The following is a 22,180-nucleotide window of genomic DNA, read 5'->3' as shown; positions in this document are numbered from 1 at the left end:
CGAGTGGCCGCAGCAATTGTCCATCCATCCCTCACTCCAGAAGTGTCCAGCGGCATTCCACCGAGCAGCCCCTGCTCCCATCTACCTCCTCCTGCCCCACATCCCCTAGCCCTGGGGGATACCTCCTGACAGTGCCGCCAGCACCTACCGAGCGCTCACTCTGTGCCAGCCCCAGCCTGCAACACTGCATTTGAGAGCTCATCCGATCCTCAGAGTAACCAGGAGTACATTTCCAGACGTTCTTCTTTTTATTTTTAGTTTATTCCTTTATCATTATTATTACTGCTATTATTTTTACATGCTAAGATATTGTTGTGGTCATCTGCTGCTGGAAGTGCCCTGGGCTCCTGAGCCAGGGCGGTGGGAGGCCGAGGGCCTCATCTACATCCCGCTGATGTCTGCATGCAGCCCAGCAATGGCAGATGTTCTTCTTGTAGAGGCACAGAGAGGATGAGCAGCTTGCCTGGGGCTGCACAGCTCAGAAGTGCCACGGCTGGACGTATCCTAACTCTGGTGAGGTTTCACCTAGTCCCTTCCCCATCAGGCAGCCCTGCCCTCTAGGAGACCCCCACTGCTGGAGGACAGACAAGTGACCCAGCTTTTGCCCCCAGCATGAAGGGTGCTTTGAAGGGTCCAGACAAGGGCTGGGTTGGCCCCAAAATGCCAAAGCCCAGGTTGGGGTTGTGATTTTATGGGTCTCACAAGCTGACAGAGGGGCACCAAGGGGTCAGAGCTTGGCTGAGAGACAGGCACCAGGGAGCCCTGAGGTCAGGGAGAGGCAGACAGAGTGAGGCACAGCTGGAGAGTGAACAGGGCCCTGCATGGAGGTCTCTTTGGCCCCGGAAGTGCTCTGGACCTGAATCTGCAAGCTTCGAGAAGCGAGGAGGGTATTTCCGCTCCCAGGAGGGAGTGGGATTCGGGTGGGGAAGGTCATACTGGTGGGCACATTGTGGGCCTCATGAGCCCTGGCTGGCGGGCAGTGAGGGAGGCCTTGGTGGGGCCAGGTGAGGCCAGGTGAGGCCAGGTGAGGCCAGGTGAGGAGACCAAGTAAGGAGTACAGGTGAGGAGACCAGGGGAGGCCAGGAGGCTAGGTGGTGTCAGGTGGAGTCAGGCGAGGCCAGGTGAGGGCAGGTTCAGTCAGGTGAGGGCAGGTAAGTGTCGAGGGATATGGACTGATGGGAACAGTGATGGGGACACAGGTAAGAACAGGGAGCGATTAGTGTGTCCCTCCCTGTACACCTTCCTGGCTGGTTGCTGGTCTGACCGCTGCGACAACCTGCCACCTGCAGTTGAGCCGCCTCTGGTCACCTTTCCCCGCCTCGGCTCTACTGCAGGTCTGGGCGGGCTGCCTCCTGACGGACAGTCGCTGCTCCCACTCCCCACCCCTCTCGCAGGGACACACCTGCTCTCAGCCGCCTCTGAGGCAGATTCCTGTGGGCCTGAAACCCATGGAGCCTGGAGAGGTGCCAGACCCACCTGTCCTCCCGACCCAGCCCTGGGGCAGCGCCAGCTGCTGGAAGGGAGCCGTGCCACTGACCGCATCCAGACTTTGCACTGACCTGCAGCTGGACCCTGGGAGGCCTCAGTCCCTAGGGTCCCTAGACCCCACCCCCAGACTCTCTAAGGACTCCCAGGTCTCCCCCCTCACCACACCTACCACATGGCTGGACACTTAGGTGTGTGTTTACACATTTTATGCCAGATAACCAGGCCTCGGCCCGTGCTGCTCACCACTGTAGCCCCAGCACCTACTTGGCATACAGTAGGTGCTCAATGAAAAACGATGGCAGAATAAATGGTTTGGTCTGAGCTGGGTAGGGTCCTAATGATTCCTGGGGAAGCACCAATTTGGGGTTAAATCTCTTAACTTCTGCCCCAATTCTAAAGGGATTAAACATGGGTTTGTTGAGCAAGTTCCGACTGTGGAACCCTAGGGGATGACAATTCCGGAAGCCCGTCCCCGTATGTCATTTCTCTACCCCTGCTGCCACCCCTGCTTTAGAGATGAGAAAAGAAAATCTCAGAGAGGTTGGGAAATGCACCCAAAGCAACAGAGCAAGTCAGAAAGAGCCCAAGATCTCCCTCACTAGGCCACATGTCCACCAGGAGGCCAGCCAAGGAGGAGGGGGACACGGAGACCCTGACCCCTGGGATGTTTCGTGACACTTCAGGGAGGAGCTGGTCTCTCAGTCCACCCCCCACCGCTAGCAACACACACACACGCTCACATGTGCACATACATATACATGTGCACACACACGAGCACACATAGACACATACGTGTGCACAGGCCCTCATCACAGCAAATGTCCTACACAGCCACTCCCCTGTCCTCAAGTTTAATGGGACCCTGGATGATTCCTTGACCTGAGGAGTCCAGCCTTGTAAGCAGGACAGGAGTGGCGGGTGGACCCAGGCAGAGGGCGCAGGACTTGCTGGGCCCTTTTCCTGCTGTCCACACCAAGGTCAGGCCTGGAGTCAGCCGGGTCAGCACCAGAGAGGCCAGGGCTTGGCTTGGCAGTGCTGGGAGAGGCTCAGGGCCACTGGAGGGTGAGGGAGCTGGGGAAACCACACAGTTCTGGGCAGGCCCCATGGGGCTGAGGAATGGTGGTCCCCAGCTGGGCAAGTCCTTGGACACGCCAGCCTGGGCACAGCCTGAGTGGCCACTCAGTGCCTCCTTGGCAGGAAGTCAAGAGAGCTCCCGGCGGGTCCAACAGGTGGAGGCGATGGCACCAGAGCAACTTCTACACACACCCACCCCGGCAGCCTGTTCTGCCCCTGCCTGGGTCACTCAAGGAGCCCCACTGCCCCACTTGGGGCACATGGCTCTCCACAATGCCATGCAGCAGTGGCTTGGAGAACCACAGGCAGGGCCTCCCCAGACTGGCCTGGCCACCTGCCTGCCTGCCCACCATCCCTGCCCACAGGGCACCCCATTCCAGGCTTCCAGGTAGGAGGCAGTGGGAGGGAGCTCTGTGCCCCAGGGTGGCCCCATGGAGCCTCTGCATCGGGGGCAGTGAGAGGACACCCCTGTGCAGGCCTGCAAGGAGGGCAACCAAGCCCAAGCCTACCTTGGCTGAGCCTGGGCCCCAGGAGGGTCGGTGGGGCCCGGCAGAGGTGGCCAGGAGGCTCGTGGCTTCCGCAGGCGGGTGGTGGCAGCAGCGTCCCGGTTGCCTAGGTGATGACATTGGAGCCGCGAAAGCTGGGCAGCAGCGTGGCCAGCCCAGAGCCGCAGGGCAGCCAGGGGCGGAGCATGGCCAGGAGCCCTGTGGCAGGAGCCCGGTGCCCTGTGCTCCCTGACCCCCGCCCTCCTCACAGCGACACGGCAGCAGGTTCCCACTGCACCGGGAAGCGAGCTCAGGGCAGCAGGATTGCACTGGGGCTGTCTTCAGCTGTGGGTGTGCACCTTTCCCCTGCTCCTCACCACAGACATCCCCAAACACATAGACAACTGGAGAACAGCACAGTGAACCCACGAGTCTGTCCCCAGCTCAATGCCAGTCTGTCCTCTGGCTGGTTTTTTTTTTTTTTTTTTCCTGAAGCATTTTAAAGCAAATTCTACATTTTATATCATTTCATCTGTAATATGTCAGTATGTGCTCCTAGCAGATTCTAACGAAGAAGGACCCATCTTTTATAATATAAAGTTCAACCATGAAACTGCTGATATTCAACTGTTTTTGTCTCCAGACACACACGCGTGTGCAAAATGTTCAGGTAATTCAACATAATACTGAATTCTGAATTTTCTAGCTCATGTTGTTAACCACTGGTCAAAAGGACTTTGAGGAGCCTCCACCCCAGATTTGGGGAGACTAATCTGTGTCACTGCCCACTTGGCTACCCGCTGTCCTTCTCGCACCACTGGCAGCAGCACAGAAAGCTGTGAGCACACGTGGCAAAAGAGACTTTGCAGATGTGATTCAGTTAAGGACCTTGAGATGGGGGATCATTCTGGAACCACAAGGCCCCTTACAGGAGGGGGCAAGAGGTCGGGGAGGACAGAAACACACCATTGCTGGCCAGATCTGACTACAGAGGGAGGGGCTGCAAACCCAGGAATGCTGGCAGCCCCTGGCAACTGAAAAGGCAGGACCCAGACTGTCCGCTGGAGCCTCTAGAAAGAAGGCAGCCCTGCCCACACCTTGACTTTAGCCCAGTGAGACAGATTTCAGACATCTGACCCTCAGCACTGTAAAGAAGCAATGAATCCGTGTTGCTGTAAGACACTAAATGTGTGGTGGTTTGTTACAGCAGCCACGAGAAACTAATAAATTCCACAAAACGCAAGTTTGGGAAACATCCCTTGCAATGATGTCCCTGTCTCCCAGGAGCCCTCCCCCACCCCTGAACAGGCCCCACATGCCACGTTAAGTCTGAGCAGAAACCATGCGGGTGTGGGGGCCTTGCAGGACAAGGCGCCCTGGCCAGATCCGGAAGGAAAGGAGGCAACTGGCAGAGCCACCATCACCGGAGCTGGAGGCCCTCTCCCAGCTTGTGGCTCATCCCCCGAGGGACCGGAGGGTGTGGCGTGCCACACACACACTTCTGAGGGATGCCTGGGGCTTTGCTCGGCTCCTGGGGCAGGCAGGGAAGGCTGGCATCTGTGCCACGTATGTGGCAGCACGGCAGGTCACCTGGGAGCATTGTGGCTCTCAGCTTGGTGGCTGTTTCTGGTGAAAGTGTCCACATGGCCACTGTGGCTCCCCCTCTCCCACTGCCTCTGGGGACATGTGCTGTGTAACAGCATGTGTGTGTGCGTGTGGTACGCGTGTGCACTCGTGGAAGGCAGCTGTGGCGGGCACACATGTGTGTAATGGACAGTACGTGCACATGTGTGATGGCATGCACACAGCTGTTGGCTCCAACTGGCAGACCGATGACCGGGCCTCCAGAATGTGGCCCCCCACTGCAGCCAGCCAGGCCTCTGGAACGATTGCCCACGGCCCATTCCCAAGCCGAGATGGATGCGCCCACCTGCCGGGGTTCCCCAGCTGCAGTGACCTCCTGGCACAGACATGCTCCCCCTGGCCCACCACCCATGAGAAACTGAAGGAGATGGGAAAGGCCTGAGCTTGGGAGGCTGGGGCCTGGCCCTCAGGGCTGGGATGACGGAGGCATAGCCCACACTCAGGGCTGGCATAACCCTGCTCCTTCTCTTTTTTTTTTTTCGTGCAGACTTAGACATCCTTGTTGGAGACAAAAGATGTGTTGATGGCCCAAGGGTCTCGTCCGGGGACAGGAACAATGATCACAGCTGGCCAGTCCACAGCCATGCTAAGTCTGTTCCCAGGTCTGAAGAGCAGTTGACACAAAGTGACAGCAGCCAGAAGCCCTCGGGGGAGGGACACTCAACGAGGAACACAATGCATGCTTTGCATCCCTCTGTCCCCCACAGCACTCCCTCCCCAGGCCCAGGACACTGTAGTAAGCAAACCTTGTTTATTCCACCTGGCCAGGGCCAAAGGGGACTGCGCAGGTATGCACAGCACCTCCGCTTCTGGTGGCTGCTGCAACAAGCGACCCAAAGTCATGGCCTGAAACAGCACAAACACGCTCTTACAGCTCTGGAGGTCCACGACGACCAGCTTCTCTGTTTTCTCCAGGTTCTCGAGGCTGCCCTTCTGCCTCGGCTGCCTCTGTCCATAAGATGCGTCCCCCACCCTCTGCTTCCGTCACCACATCCTCTCTCTGGCTCTGACCCTGTGATTGCATAGGCCCACCTGGATAATCCAGGACGATGTCTCACCTCAGGATCTTAACTTGATCACAGTCCCTTTTGCCGCATGAAATAATGTTGTTACAGGTTACGGGCATTGGGACGTGGATCCCTGTGGGGAGCCATTTTTCCGCCTACTGTAAGTGTCCTCACGTCTTCTGAGCCCTCTGTGTGGGGCACAAGCCCCAGGGCCAATATTCACTCACTGCTGAGTTGAAGGGCTTCCCAGAGTGGCCCCGTTCCTGCTCCACGAGACACAGGACATGCCTCTCGGAGGTCAGAGGTCACCCTGGCCTACAGCCAAGGCCAGGGGAGGTGGGCAGGTGGGGGTGGGCAGAGCCAGCAGAGGGGGCATTTAAAGACCACCCCCCCTATCTTTCACTGCCAGACCACCCTTCCTGCGCTCCCTCCGACTCTTCGAGCTCACCAGCAGCCCCTCCTGCAGCATGACTTCCTGAAAACATGTCAAAAAGTAGATGCAGCGAATACTTCATGCCCAGCCTGACTCTGCTCACTAGGCACCAGGTGTCGTTTTTAGCATTTTACATACATAACCATTTAATTATCACATCAACATCATAAGAACGGCTATTATCTCCATTTTACAGATGAGGACACTGAGGTATAGAGACATTAAGTGATTTACCCATCGTCACAGAGTAAACAGCAGAGCTGGGACCAAAATGAACATAAAGAGCTCATGAATCCTCTGGCTTCAGACACACCTTTCATAACGCCCCTTCGTTGACGCATTTATTTTGTCCTTCAAAACTGAATGCACGGTCGGCTGGCTTGTGACCCGTGGCGCTTCTGGCACCCCTCATGGCGTGTGGGACAGCCCCACTCTTACCACTGAGGTTCCAAATGCCAGAAGGGAGGGGCTTGGAGGGCGGTGCTCAGTAGCTGCTAGGAGACGCCTGCTCGACTTCCAGCCATTTCTGGTGGTGACGGCTCAGTTCCAAGCACACCTTATCCTGCGCCCCGTGGTGCAGACCCATCCCCACCCACCGGCTGTGTGCAACAGGAGCAAAGCTTCGCTCCTGTGCCCCAAGCCTGGCCTCGCAGCCTAGCCCAGGTACTCAGGAAGCACCGTCTCCAGTTCACACAGCCCCGATTCTGAGCGTGGACACTGCAGTCTGAGGCTGGGGTCACTGGAGGGCGGGCACCGAGCCTGGGAGGCTTTGGTTCTCTAGCCCCCAGAACAGAGCCTGGAGACAGCAGCCGCTCGATAACAAATGACAGAAGAATGAACAGATGAATGAATGAATGAAATCCTAAGTGAAATACTGCTTGATTCTGCTCCACAATCACTGTCCTGAATTTGAAATCCAGAAAGCTCAGGAAAGCAAAGGTTTGTTCTCATGTCTGGGGCCAACTCCTCTGAGAGTAGACTTGGGCTGTCCCCATCCCTGTTGCCTATCTAGAGTAAATATCCACGTGTGTCGCTGCAGAAATATGGAAAGGCTTGACTGCAGGGTGTATTTATCAGACCCCTTGGTAGTGTCATAGAATACAGGATTCACGTACTAAGTTACTTTTCTAAATTAACATTTTAAAAAAATCTGAATGCATGGGCCCCAGGGTTTGGGATTCAGGATGGTGGACCTGTGGTTAACTGTTACCATAAGGTTATGCTGGGCCCAGGGCAAGTCCAGTTGGAAAAGCCCTATCTGGTTCTTTACAAGCCCCTGTGGAAACCGAACCCTGCTGTGGAATACCCAGATGAGAGGCGCCTGGATAGCACTTACAGGGACCTCTCCACGGTGAACTCTCTAATAAGACTTCACCCATAACCTGAACGTAAATTAGTACAGCCACTTCGGAAAACAGGATGGAGGTTCTTCAAACCACTAAAAATAGAACTACCAGTGATCCAGCAATCCCACTACTGGGTGTATACACAAAGGACAGGAAACCAGCACACCAAAGAGATCTCTGCACCCCCATGTTCACTGCAGCACTGTTCACAACAGCCAAGATGTGGAACCAACCAGGTGTCCATCCACAGAGGAGTGTAACACACACAGTGGAATACCACTCAGCCATAAAGAGGAACGAAATCCTGTCATTTGTGGCAACACGCGTGAGCCTGGAGAACATGACGTTGCATGAAATAAGCCAGACTCGGAAGAGAAATACCACGTGATCTTACGCACGTGTGGAAGCTGAGAAAGCTTCTCACAGTAGAGAGCGGGACAGAGGCCGGGAAAGGCTGGGAAGGCTGGGGGAGGGGTAGCAGGAGGCTGGTCACAGACTCACAGCTACAGCTGGAAAGGAGGAATAGTCCTAGCGTTCTGTAGCACTGTAGTGACTGTAGTTCATGACAATTTATTGTGTAGTTTCACATAGGTAGAAGAGATTTTGAATGTTCCCAACACAAAGAAATGAAAATGTTCGAGGTGATAGATAGGGTAATCAGCCTCATTTGATCATTGCACATCATATGTACATATTGAAATGTTACTCTATACCCCCAAGATACGTATAATTATTACACGTAAAGATAATTTTTAAAATAAATGTAAGAAAGACTTTCCCCACACCTGTCCTGGTGGGAGAGATATTTTCCCTCATCTTAGGAAAGCAGAGGTCCCCTGAGTAAGTGGCAGGCCTGGAGGGAGGCGATCCAGCCTCTGCTGATTCCACACTCACCACGACCCCTGTCACCTGCTAACAATGACGTTTCTGTCAGTGGCTCATACATGTGCATGGCACAAAATTCGTAAAGTACAAAAGCGTCCAGGTGGGACAAAGTAGATCTTGCTCCTTACTTACCCCTGGGGTCCCTCCTGGGGGTAGATTTGTAAAAAGATAAGCAAAACAGAAAGAAGAAGTGGTCAAAAGGCCAGGTCGTCACAAAACTTTAAAAATACTAATGATTTACATGCATCTCCTTGTCCCAAGATAAATTATTTAACTATACATGTCACCATCAAGAACAGAATATTTCGATTACTCTCTTTCAAAAATCAAATGGACCCAACAAAGATCTGGCAACGTTCTTGGAACGACATTGACCTTGGTCTTCCAATTGTCTCCTTTTCTATTTTTATCAGAATTCATCATTTTCAGATTAATCCAATTAGCGTGTTGTTTACCAATACCTCATTCTTTAATTTGCAGCTTCATCCTAAAAGCTCAGGGAAACTTTCACAACCTGATTTCTCCTCCCTCATTACTGCCAAATAATTAGTCAGGAAGCCGTCCCTGATCAAAAATTAAGAAGCCAGGAGCAAGTCGGAGCATGCCTCACCCCAGAAGGAAAAAAAATGGCAGGAGACTTCTAATTATGAGGGGTTTTGCTGATAGTCACTGACAGCGGGAAGCAAAGATGCTAAAGTAGAAAGGATAGACCCGTATTTAGCCACAGAGCATTGCAGATCACAGCTCACCAAGCACCTTGGAGTTTGCTTCTCTGATTTACATGATAATGACTAGCAGAGCCGCCTTCTGTAATTTGGGAGCAGACTCCAAATCTGCACTGCACCTGCTGAAGGGAGGGCGAGTTGATTTGCTCACTGGGTCGTGCGCCTTGTCTGGGTCCTCGCGTCTAACAGCAAGCGCACGTTTCTAAAGAGGGCGCACACCTTCCCTTCCAGCCAGGCTGCTGGCTTTTCTGCAGAAGCGAGACTCCTCTCTCTGCAGCCCTGCCGAGACCTCCCGCACACTCTACAAGCCCCCCGCCCCGACTCCCCAACCATCCCACAGGTGGTAGGACCCACATCGGGACCCAGGCTGCTGTCCTTGTCTCCCACAATGGCCAGGCCCCTGCACAGCCCCACTCGGCCAAGAAGTGCTGGGCAGTGGTGTTGGGTGAGCAGGAGCAGGCTCCACATGGCAGGTGGCACCGCCAGGTGAGCCCTGAGGCCAGGAGGCTGCAAAAGAGAAACCTCCAGGTCTTGCTCATGTCTTTAGCCCAGCGGAGAAAATGTAGCCAGGATGTCACCAATCCCAGGAAATGGTGCGGGAGGGGTGAGGGGGCGCTTTCCTGTGGACTTTGAAGAGCCCAGTGAAGCAGGCACCATGCCGCTCAGGAGAAGCCACCTGCCCAATTAGCCAGGGCTTCCCCAGCGCACCTCCCCCACACAGGGCCTGGCACCTTGGAGCAGCAGGTGAGCAATTAGGGCCCCCACCTCTCCCCACAGGCACCCAGAGCCACAGGGAGTGATCTGCCAGCTGGTACGGGGTGGGGACACATCAGGGATGGGTCCTCCCCAGATGCAGCCATCTGAGCAGGGTGACAAAGCCCGGCTGTGTGGAGTGCCCTGCCCAGGCCCTGCACCCCGGCTGGCAGGAGGGCAGCACGGGCCATGCTCGGGTGTCCTGTGCCCCGGCTGGTGGGGGAGAGAAGGGGATGGAGCAGCTTCTCCTGGCACCTAGTGCCCACCATCCCTGTCCTCAGCGGTTCTCAGGTGTGCTCCCCTGGGCGACCCAGAACAACCTCACGGGAGGGACATGGCAACGGCCTCCCCTGAGAGCCTAGCACTGAAGACAGCTGGGTGGGCCCATGACTCCCAGGGTTCAGATGGGGTTCAGGCCACGCCACTTCAAAATACGGCACATTGGCATTTGAGAAAACAGCAGATGGTAGAAAGCCCCTCTCCCCTTCCCCTCTCCCCTGAAGCAGGCCATGAAAGACTTCTCCAGACTCCCTCTAAAGTAGATCATAAGACCCTCATGTGCCCTGTACCCAGAGGAAAAGAGTGTCACACAGGGACACAGAGAAGAATCTGAGCCAGTAGCCTCGCTAAGTCCCCCCAGTTTATTACCACTATCATAGCTTTTGTCTTTCAATCATACTCGGCACGACTGTCCACTCTTCCTCAAGCTTAGGATAAAAATACGTAGGTTTCCCTGTTTCTTTGGGTCTTCAGTTCTGAAGGCTCCCCTGTCACATAAAACTTATATTAAATAACTGTGTATGCTTTTCTCTTGTTAACCTGTCTTTTATTACAGGTGCCTCAGCCATGGGCCTTGCAACGGGTGAGAAATCTTTTCTCCCCCACGGGGCATGGGCAGTCTGACCTGTGCACCTGCTCTTAGTTACGTTATTCGATCTGGGTTTCAGTCTCCCCATCTGTAACTGGGGAGCATAAACACTAATCTGTGAAAGATTAGAAAAGCACTGAGCTATAGTATGCTTTGATAGCAGGCCACACACCGTGTGAGTGTTTCCTGTTGTAGTTATTACTCATCCTGTACCAAAAACACAGAAAAGAACACAGAGGTGCCCACTCTCAGGGGAGCTTGTCTTCATAAGAGGTCCCAGTCCAGGAGGGGCTTTTGTTCCCTCCACCTTTGCGGCTTGTTTAGTGCTGGCAAAGTCCCACCCCAGCAGTGCTTGCTGAGTGACAGTCACAGATCAGCAGGGCTACGACTGGAGTCACCCCACACTCCACGGGAGACTGGAGACACCATTTTTACAAACACTGTCCTTAACCCCCTGTGGCAGTGAAGGCCTCTGCTTTCTCAGGCTACCTCTGGGAGTGAACTTTCAGGTCATGGGGGCTGCATCTTTTCACACCCTCTTTTGAGGATGCCTCTTTTGTCCATGGTTAAGTCATAAAAGGCTTCGTAGTTTTGGTGTTGAGTCACTTGATAGGTAATTTGGTTTAAAACTGAGAGAGAGAGAGAGATCAACCCTACAAGGAATATTGACTATTTGTCCGGCTGAAACCTGATAATAAGATATTTGAAAGAATTTTTTTTTTTGCAGCTCTGTGGTTGGAAGTTGGCCAGATTGAAGGCTGACAATCAGAACCTAGTAGCAAATATTTGCTTAGGCCTTCTTTCCTAAACTAAAATGAAACTGTATCCTCTGAGAGAAGGAACATACCCCAAGCTTTTGTGAAATGATGTATTAGAACATTCCAAAGACACGCATCTCCAAACTTGAACACAGACTCTTCTGATTTCCATGTTAGCTGGAAAATCTGCTCCCTGATACGAAGGCACATTGAAGAGAACGCATGTGCTTCTAGAAATTATGAAATAGTGTATTCACAGATTTGCCCTTCTACAGAATATTGATGTGGTAGTTTGTAATTGCTTACTTCCTAGTTTTTCCCTGAAAATTAGGGTTACTGAGAGTTAAAATTCCAATTAATATACGTAATTAAAACTACTAGAAATATTAAGGGAAATAACTTTGTGTGCTAAGAAAGTAAGATATGTTTTTGGTAAGGAAAGCTATAGGGCTTTTTTTTTTTTTGGTCTAGTTTGGAGATTATTTAAAGGTGATTCAGAATGCATGAAGAAAGGAAAGACAAAACTTAAATCGATATTGAAAGTTAGGAAGAGGGGGGAGAGAAAATCTTGTGTGGTCCAGTTGGCTAAAACTGAATTTACTATAACTGTTTAAAAATGAGTCGTAATACCAAAAGTAAGCTGGTGCAAAACTAGAATTTGGTCTTCTCTTTTGCAATAAAGTATTCTCCCCAGTTTCATTCTCCTACATATCGATATCCAGTTATCCCAGCACCACTTGCTGAAGAGGGATGTTCTCACTTATTGGAGGGAGCTAAAAATTAATATATAAATTCACACACACACACACACACACACACACACACACACCGGGGGGGGGGGGAAGAAGATATAACAACCACAATTATTTGAAGTTGATACGACAAGCAAACAGAAAGGACATTGTTGGGGGGGGGAGGGAGAAGGGAGGGAGGTTTTGGTGATGGGGAGCAATAATCAGCTACAATGTATATCGACAAAATAAAATTAAAAAAAAAAAAGAAAATAATGCAGTGGGATTATCTGAAAATCATCTGGAAAAAAAAAAAAGAAATAAAGTATTCTCGGAGTATTAGTTTGCTCTTGATAAGAGATTGTGAAAGATTGTTCTTTACCTTTTGAGTAGTCTGCCTAGGAAAACTAGATTTTGAGTTTTCTCAAGATAATTTCCTGTGCTTCATGTTGTCTTTAGTAGGTCTTTGATTACTTAAGAAACTGACTTTTCTCTATTAAACAATCTAAGTCTTGTTCTACTATGTAACTTTCTGAAATATTTGTTACTTTGATTAAATGATAAGTATCATTTTGTAATGATCTGTGATTCTATTTAATCAAGTGTTTTAAACCTTTTGACATTTTAACAACTTTCCAAAATCAAATTCTAAATTAAGTCTTTTTTGACTTCGAATTACCTTTGGAGTTTTCCAAATGGGCCCCAGGAATATCTCAAAAGAATCTGTTCTCTCTTGTTACAAAAAGAGAGAGATTAAATTAATTAGGCTTATTTGATATGTTAAATTTGCATGGGAAGCATTGTCAAATAAGAGGTGATGTTTAACCTCCCTTGGTTAGATTTGTATGGATGTGTGTTGTTAAAATAAGTGTTCTAGAAATTTTATGAAATTCCTGGAAATATGTCTTGCATCAGTCAAAATTCTAGTTATCTTAAAATAGCACAGAAAAAACAAGCTTACTTGTCAATTGCTCTATAATGAACTCTCATCGGATCATTCATTAAACATGGCCCTTTTAAGTCTTCTGTCATCCACACACAGTTGTTTTACTTTGATGCTTTCCTGAAAGCTTTTGCAAGTAACTGTAATCCTAAAGTGTTGTGTCTTCCAGGAGATTCACAGAAACTACAGGTTTCTGATAACATTGGAAGGGGTAGGAATTTCCAGAACTCTGATGAAGAAACTATTTACAGCTTACAGCAATCTGGTAAATCATACTTTTGTAAACAGAATTGAAATGATTCCTTTTTCTCCCAACCTGATCCCTCCAGAATTTGGAAACTATTAGTATTTTTATTTTCATGGCAACAGAGTTGTTTGTGTAAGCTCAATAAGAGTCCACTGCCTTGTAACAGAACACAATTGGAAACATTGGCTTTGCCTGGAATGTCATATTTGAGCGTGACGTGCATAGATTCAGATATGACCAGACAGTTTTAAGGAACTAAGATTGACTTTATAAAGCCAATAAAGGCCCTTGAGGAAAAAAAATACTGGACTGGTACCTGGCTTAAAGGGATTCCACAGCCTTACACAGGTTGAGTAAGGACTGTCCTAGAGAAAGAGGAATTCACCCAAATCTATAGGTATTTCAGGTGAAGTCTGATGGCAAGTTCTTGTCTTTCTAGCCTAGAGAGCCTCCTAAAAATCTAATCTGAGATTCCTTATTAAAAGTTCCAGCAATGTAGACTTAAGGAGAGCCTATATGTTTACTTACCATTCTTGCTACACTTACGTAAATAATCAAGCCATGTTTAATAAGACTTGACTTATTTTGCAAACAAATTAGTCACACTTGATTATTTTTGGTAGAAATAAATATGACTGCAGAGAGAAAAATTATGTTTCCATAAAACTATTGAGCATCCATTATTAGATTCTAGTGCTGTTCACTGTCTTTGAGGTTTTGTTATCTATCTATACTCTGGACTGGATCCTGAATTCTAGTTTCCTCCAGTATGTGGCTACAACTCTCCAAATGAATGTTTCCAATTTTCTCCCACCCTTCTGATTTGGGATCAGTAAGAACAAAAAACAACTGCCTCCCTGCCCCCCACCAAAGTCCTGCAAGCTGAAGCTGGACAACTTGAAATTAGCTTCAGAGACCACCACAACACCTCTATGATACACTTCATGCCTGCTGCTGTGTGGGCCACTCAGACCTCACGAGAGACATTCCAATTGCAAAAGATGCTTCGAGCCCAACATTTAGAAATCTTCTCAACTAGCTACCCTCCAGACTCAGAGACTGGTTTTTAGTCTGCTCTGTTCACTTCTATTTTTCTTTTTCCATAGAAATGGTCCTTCAATGGATTATATGGGACAATACACCAACTCAGTTTCTGGACTGTGAAACTTCTTGGGGAAGTTTCAGACTGGAGAATGATGGGGCTCAGGACACACCACTAAATATGACTGTAGGAAACCAGAACATGCCACCCCCAAATACGCCACTTTGGCACATTGATTCCTTTGAGCTAAGAGAAATTGAGAACCGGACAACACAGCAAAAGTTCCTCATCTCTCTCTCAACCACTGAAAATAGAATATAAAACTCCACTTTTGTAAAGGAAATTGACATCTATAAAGGAAGTTTTCATTAGTAAAGGTATCTGTACCAGGAAGAGAGCTGCTCCAAGACAACTTTTTTCCCCTGAGAGACTTACGTCTGCACAATACAGCAACCTTTATGCAACATGCATTCCCTCACCCTCCCATCGTCTGTCTCCACCACCACCCCGAAGCCCCCAGCCCCCATTCCTTTCTGAAGCTCCGGATGACATATGAGCTTCAGACATCTTGTCACTTCCTTGTATCTTATATTTTTGTGGGACTCCCATTTGTACATATGTAATTAAAATTCTTTTCTCCTGTTAATCTGTTTTATGTTGATTTAATTCATAGACTAGCCAAAGAACCTAGAAGGGTGGAAGAAAGCACTCTTTCCTCCCCTACAGCCCACTCTTTGAGGAATCTGATTCCATCTCCAACACCCATGAAGTATCCCAGCCACTGGCCCTCTAGAGGCCCCCTACATCCCCTCCACAGCCCTGAGACCTCCTCCAGTGCCCTCACTCTGTCTCCAGCTGGGCCCTTCCTGCTACCTGGCCTCTCCAGGCCTCCACAGAGCCCACACCTGAGATGCTGTCTCCTGTCTGCCCGACTCCCCCCGAGGCGCCTCCTCTGACCTCTGCAGCCCAGGCTGATACTTCTCTGACATCTCAGCGTCCTCTACAGCACAACAACCAGATCATGTGTCTCACCCCTCTCAGAGCGCTGCTTGCTTGGAGTGTGTCTGGTTTCATTCTGGGGGTTGTGGTGGCCCAAGCAGTCCCCGAGGAGAGGAGATGTTGGAGTTTAGGGAAACAGCTTGTTGCCAAGATGCAGGGCTGTAAAGGTAGGGGCCAGGCAGAGGACACAGTAAACAGAGCAGGGCACTCCCCGCAGCCCATCATCTCCCACCCTCAGCTGTGCTCAGAGCAGTGTAACTCCCATGCCTGCAACTTCCGGTGTCTCTGTCAGAAAAGAGGGGTGAGGCTTAGACCAAGGTTCTTCACCTTCTGTGCTGTGGCCCCTCTGGCAGTCTGGGGAAACCTGCAGACCCCTTGTTGGAAAAATATTTTAGATGCATAAAGTAAAATATTTAAGATCACATATTATTGAAATATAGTTATTCTACTGGATCGAATGGCAGCCTTTCCGAAGGATGTGTCTACCCTGAACCTCAGAATGTAATTTTATTTGGAATTAGGGTCTTTGCTGATGTAAGTAGGGTAAGAGTCTCAAAATGGGATCATCCTGTGTTATCCAGGAGGGCCCCAAAGTCCAATGACGAGTGTCCTTATAAGAGACAGAAAAAGAGAGACACACAGAGAGACAGAGGGGAAGACCGTGTGGAGATAGAGGTAGAGATCGGAGCGATGCATTTACAAGCCCAGGGACACCAGGGATTGCCAGAGCCACCCGGATCCAGGAGAGAGGCACGAAACGCTTCTCCCTCAGAGCCTCCAAGAGAGCACCCCCCGCCCCCACCTTGAGGTCAGACTTCCGGCCTCCAGAACTGCGAGACAACGAATTTCTGTTGTTTTCAGCCTCCCAGTTTGTGGTCATTTGTTACAGCATCCAGAGAAAACTGATAAAGTTATAATGTTTAAAAAGCAAACTTGTGATTAAAGACTACTTTTTCATTAATGCATTAAATGAGCAGGTCTAGTAGCAGGCCTAATAACTGTCATAATTTCAATTTAGTGACAAATACAAACAAAATTTGGTGATGTCTGGCAGTGGTCATGCATGATGAAAACACCAGTGACTCCAGTGGGTGAGAAAGTCACAGGCACCACGGAGGCTATGGTAGCTGTCACCTACGTTCATAATTGGGGGAGATGCTGACACTTACGTTCAAGTTAATACGAGTAAAGATGACGTTTTTCCCCATTCAAGTTTACGGCACCCCTGAATTCTATACCCCTCCCTTAGACAGTGCCATGGGGCCCTTCTGACATAACAGTGCCATAGTACTAGGGGTCTGGGGACCGTGTCTTGTGTTTACCAGGGGCCTGAGCTAATGTTCAGCAGCCCCCAGCCTCCAGTCTAGTTGTCAGAGCTGGGGTCTCTGCTCCTGCACTTTGCAGCTATGTAATTTTGGGCAAGTTGAGCAACCTGATGAAGCCTTAGTTTCCTCATCTGTCAATGGGCATAATTATAGTATCTACCTCTATGGGCTGATGTAAGGATTACAGGGGAAAAAAAGGAAAACTATTTAGCCAAGTACCAGCTCATAGCCACCACCGACTAAATGCTAATTATAGACGTTCAATAAACAATAGTTTGGCTGATTATTTTTTCTTTTGGGGGTCTCTAATGCAGGGCAGCATGTCCAGGAAAAGAAAGCACTTTTGATGAGAGAGGGTTTGTCTGCAAAGGAATACCAGCCATGGAGTGGACAGGCAGGGAGGACAAACAGACAGTCTGTGGACACTTGCAAACGTCTCTCTGAGCCCACTGCAGTATGAGCCATCTTTAACTTGAACCCCCATGAGCAGAGGGAGCTTTTAGAATAAAATACCACCTGCACAACCCTCAATGAATGGATTTTCCAGGCATTCTATGTAACCTACTTAGGAAGGCAAACTTTTAAAAAAGACATTGTGTGCTTTGGTTACACACAAATGGATGCCCTGGTTACAGATGTGGTTTATATGTTTGTTAAAGAAAACTGGGCAACATATAAAAGTACTTGTAGGGTTAAGTTATCACTCGGTGTACCAGGGATAAAATCGACCAGAGTTGTAAGTCCTTCACATTCAGGTAGAAACCTTGTTTCTCAGGGCCTGCTGGATAGTAACTCTTTCACCACATTCAGATAGAAACCATGTTTCTTGGGGCTTGGTGGAAAGCTCATTTGGTTAGAGCATGTGCTGATGACACCAGGGTCTAGGGTTGGACCTCTATACCAGCCAGCTGCCAATAGAAAAGAAAGAAAAGAAAAGACAGGAAAAGAAAGACCCCGTCATAGTGAAAGGACAACTAAAATTCATTTAATTACTCATCTCAGTTTCTTTTTTGTTTTTTGCAGTGGAAGTTGAATCATAACATTATTTTGAAATATTGACATAGCCTCACCAAACTGGAAAATAAACGAATGTCATGAAATGGTAGCTCATTAGAAAAAGAAAATATGTAAAGTTTTGAAGAATGTCTCTGATTTTTTGCAAACCCAAGGGTCACCATGTATGTGATGTCACCTTTGGGTGCTCGGAATCTCAGGGTTAACACTCCTTTGCATGTGTCCAATGTTGTAAATCCATTCTTGGACCTGGGTGGGGCACGCTCTATAAATAGGTACTAAACTGAGGCATCCCCGCCACAGCACACACTCCTGACAGATGCCATCAGCCTCCACCCTGGCCACGGGCAGATTCCTGCCGCCCTGCCATCGCTCCCCCCACGGGGAAGACCTAGTGGCTACCAGGGACCTGGGTCTCCGCTCCTGGCTTTCCACCTAGGACCAGCAGCCATTATGTTCGGCGCCACTACGTGGGTGCCAGGCGCTCTTCCAAACACTTTAGATACAGCACCTTGTTTACTGTTGTTCCAACCCTTTGAGGCAAGAACTATTATTTCCCTACTTTGCAGATGGGTAAACTGAGGCTCTGAGGGGTTAAGTGACTTGCTGGGGATCCATGCCTAGTAAGTGGAGAAGAGAGATGTGAACCCCAGCATTCTGACTTCCGTACTGTGCCAGACTGGCTTTTTGTGGGGCTGCTCTTCCCCGTAGCCTTCCCTAGAAGGACCCACGACAGGGCTCGGCACCCCTGGCCATTCCACAAGTGCCTGCCGCTGACAGACACCACCCCCCACACCCTCAGCTGACCCACGAGCAGCTGCACCTTTGCAGTTTCTGGTGTTTGACTTTTGATCTTATTTTTTTAATGACGTACATAGTCCATAAATTTACCTATTGCCAAATTCCAAGCACTCTCTCCTTTTATTCTCAATGCGGCTTTTTCTTATCTTTGACTGAATAAATCCAAAGACGGAGGCTCGCCTTTCATACACGTCGAAGGCCCGCGCACTTTGTTTAGTCGTTTTCCCTCCGAGTTAATTATAAAGGCCAAACAGACAAGCGGCAAGGATGGCAACAAAAACCAAAACAACAGCAACGAAACCGCCGTGTCAGGGGCCTGAACGGTTCCCCGGTGTCCACCTAACTCATAAACAGACCATGACACATGTGGAACCAAATGACCTCCAGTCAGAAGTTAGGGGTACACTTTCTGCCCCTAACCCTTGCTGGTTGGAGATGGCCTACCTGTCACCCATCTATTTATGTAGACTTGTGCATACTATGTGTGCTTATCCCTTAATGACCAGACAAAAATACAATCTGAGTAAGAAGGTAATAATAGCTCCCCTAGGTCCAAGCAGCTAAAGGGAAAGTAACTGCAGACAGGAGGGCCAGGGACAGGCTGGGGGCGTCGTCTCCATGCAGGGCCTGGACAGACTCGGGAGTCAGGCCAGGCACCCCCGGCAAACTCAGAGCCGAAGGGACTTGCCCTTCTGGAAACTTGCGACCTACTTAGTAACCCACCCCATGGGGCTTTGCGGTCGAGGCCTCTGCCACATTCGTTCTCCACATCCAGGAGAGGACCTGGGTCCCCTTCAGCCTTGCGGGGTGTCGGGGAAGCTAATGCCCCCGGATTGGGATTGGTACAGCCCTCGTGGGTGCGGAGGGCGTGCGGGGGCACAGGGCGGGGAGGAGACGGGGGCCACCCGCGGGTCTCCCAACTTCCACCCACACCCGCACCCCGAGACCTAGGCTCCTCCCGCGTGGCATTCCGAGCCGCGCCTCGGAAGCTGGGGTGGAGCGGGGTCAGCAGGAGGAAGGCCCTCGGGGAACCCCGGCGGGCGGCTCTCGGCACCAAAGGATGCCCGCGCTGCTGGCAGGACCCCGCACCTCCTCGCGGGCTCTAGCCGCCTGCCTGCCCCTGGCGCCAGGTCCCGGGGGAGGCCCAGTGTCACCCTGTCCCAGTTCGTGCCGGGCTCCCCACAACCCCCCAGCTCCCGGCTTCAGAGCCGCGAGCTCGGGCGCCTGCCCCGCCGCGCCCCGGCCCCCGCGCGCCGGTTCCAGCGCCGCCTACCTGGAGCCGTCGGAGCCCCGGGCATCCGCGTCCTGCCGGCCGGCGCCGGCCCTGGCTTCGCCGCGCACCCCTTCGTGGGCGCACGGTGGCGCGGCCTAGAGGCGGGCGGGCGGGCCGCGGCGGGTTATATCGGCGCGGGGAGGGGACGCCGGGGCGGGGGCGGCCGCGGCGTTAGCGCCTTTCTCGGCGAAGCGGGCGGGAAGGCCGCCGAGCGGCTCGGCCGGGCGGCGGGGCCGGGCCGGGGCCCAGGTCTCCGCTGGCGCTCCGCCCCCGCAGCTGGCCGCCTCCGAGTCCGGGTCCCGGCCGCGCTCCGCCCCGCCGCCTTCCCGCCGCCGTTTGGCGCGCGTCGCCCCAGCGCAGCCCCGGGGGGTCGCCTGCGCAGGGCCGGACACCGAGCGGAAGCGGGGGCCCCTCCAGCTGGCGAGGCGGCAGCGCGGTCCCCGGCAGGCCTGGGGCGCCCGCGGGGACGCGGGGAGCCAAGCACAGGTGCAGACTGCGCGCCCCGACGCCTCGCTCCCCGCGCCCCGACGCCTCGCTCCCCGCGCCCCGACGCCTCGCTCCCCCGGACGCCCCGTCTTCCCTACACCCCGGTGTCCCCGGTCGCGACCAGGGCGCGTGCAATCCAAGGGACCGGGGCAGTGCCGCCCCGGGTCCCGCACGGGCTGCGGCCGGCGGGGGACAGGGTGGCAGACGGGGCCCCGGGGCCGTGCGGGAGGGGACCCTTGGGGTCTGGTCGGCTCCGGCGGGTCTTCCCAGCCGACGACGGCTCGCCGACCACGCCACCAGCCGCGCGGAGGTCGTGGCCGCGCCTGGCAAAGGCGATCCCGCGGAGACCCCCGGTGCTACTCTTCCGACGCCAGCCGGAGGTTGCGCCCCTCGGTCCCCTGGGAGTAACTCGGGGACGCGAACGTTCCCGGACGCCGGATTCTGTTCGGTGTTTGCGCAGGTGCCCGCCGGTGTCCACGACGATACGTGTGTCCGTGAACCTGGAATTGCTCTCTGCGCGCACGGACCCCGCTCCCGCCCGCTCCCGCACAGGGCAGGCGGGGACTTCCAGGGCTCGCGTCCCCATACGCGGGGCCTGGGCTGGACGACCCGACACGCAGGGCGAGTTCCGAGCGGATCTCGGACACCGGCACCGCGGGCGCTGCCCTCTGATGCTTGTGGGACCCGTCATCTAGCTCCGAACTGATGCCCCCCGCCCGTGGCGACCCCCAAGCCTTGGAAGGTCGCGTCAGCGTCGCTCGCGGCATCGCGAGCGAGCCGGGCGGGCGCAGATCGGGCTCTCTCGCCGCACGGGGTCTGCACCTGACCCGGCGCGCTTGCTTGACTTCTACACGCCTTTATTGGTCGCCTACTGTTTGCAAGACGCCTGCGATGGGGACACAAAAACGAATCCTACGCAGAGGTTTGGGTCTGGTTGGGGACAGAAAAGGCCAGCACTGCTCGAGCAGGACGCGTGCACGCACCCGCATCCGTGCATTCGGGCGGGTTGGAGGCGTCCGCGGGGAGCAGGCCCGGGTCTGGGTGCCGGGAGGTGCGAGCGGGACGCAGGCCGGGCGGAGCGCCAGGGTGTGCGCGATGCGGCGGGCTGCAGAGGCGAGGCCTGGCGGGGACGACTGACGGCCCGCGGCGGCGAGCGAGTGCGGGAGGCCGCTGCCCGAGGAAGAGGACCAGGGGTCCCGAGCGGCCGAGAGGACGAGGCACGCCCCGGAGAGCAAGCGAGGTCGCCAGAGCCCCGCGCCCGCGCCGATGCTCTTTCCACCCGTGCCCGGGGCGGACGGCGGCTGGGACCGGGCTGCGGGACCCCGCGGACCTTCCTTACGGGGGGCCAAGCCCAGGTGCGCGCGTGTGAGGGCCAGGCGGGCGCAGGCTGTCCACAGGTTCTCTCTGCAGAGTCAGCGTCAGATTCGTTCTCTCCTTCATCTGAGAGCACCTGAGTGTGGGACGAGGGTCACGCTGCAGGTAGGGTTGCCTGACTTAGCAAAAACAAACGACCCCCAAACAAACAAAACAAACACTTGTGTGTACATAATACATGTAATAGGGACGACATTATATAGTAGATGTATTTATATACAAATGTGCGTATAAACATATACGTATAAATATGTATTTACTTATAAATAGAAATATATTTATGTGTACACACGCACAGGTCGCCCAGTGAAATTAGAAATACGGATAAGTGAGTAATTCCTTAGCATTAGTATGTTCTCTGCAATGTTTGGGAACATACTCTCTTTTTTGACATATTAAAATGTTTATAAAAATTAAGCATTAACATCTATTTGTAGCTTTCCGCATGTGTGTGCAGACAAGAAATGAGACGCATGTAA

The 22,180-nt window shown here is 52.2% G+C and overlaps 1 protein-coding gene across 3 annotated transcripts in view; it reads right to left on the bottom strand.

The window, feature by feature from the left end:
- Positions 1-19,973, bottom strand: part of TP73 (tumor protein p73) — a 75,401-nt gene extending 55,428 nt beyond the window's left edge. The window contains exon 1 of one of the 3 annotated variants that reach the window (XM_063104712.1): positions 19,842-19,973. The gene's annotated coding sequence lies outside the window, so the exon portion shown is untranslated. The remainder of the gene's footprint in view (positions 1-19,841) is intronic. The other 2 variants (XM_063104710.1, XM_063104711.1) reach the window with 2 other exon arrangements.
- Between the last annotated feature and the right edge of the window lie 2,207 nt (positions 19,974-22,180).

The sequence above is a fragment of the Cynocephalus volans genome, chromosome 8 (genome assembly GCF_027409185.1).
Source record: "Cynocephalus volans isolate mCynVol1 chromosome 8, mCynVol1.pri, whole genome shotgun sequence".
In the NCBI taxonomy this organism is placed as follows: domain Eukaryota; kingdom Metazoa; phylum Chordata; class Mammalia; order Dermoptera; family Cynocephalidae; genus Cynocephalus; species Cynocephalus volans.
Note: the sequence above shows the minus strand (reverse complement) of the source record. Positions and strands in the feature narration are given on the sequence as shown.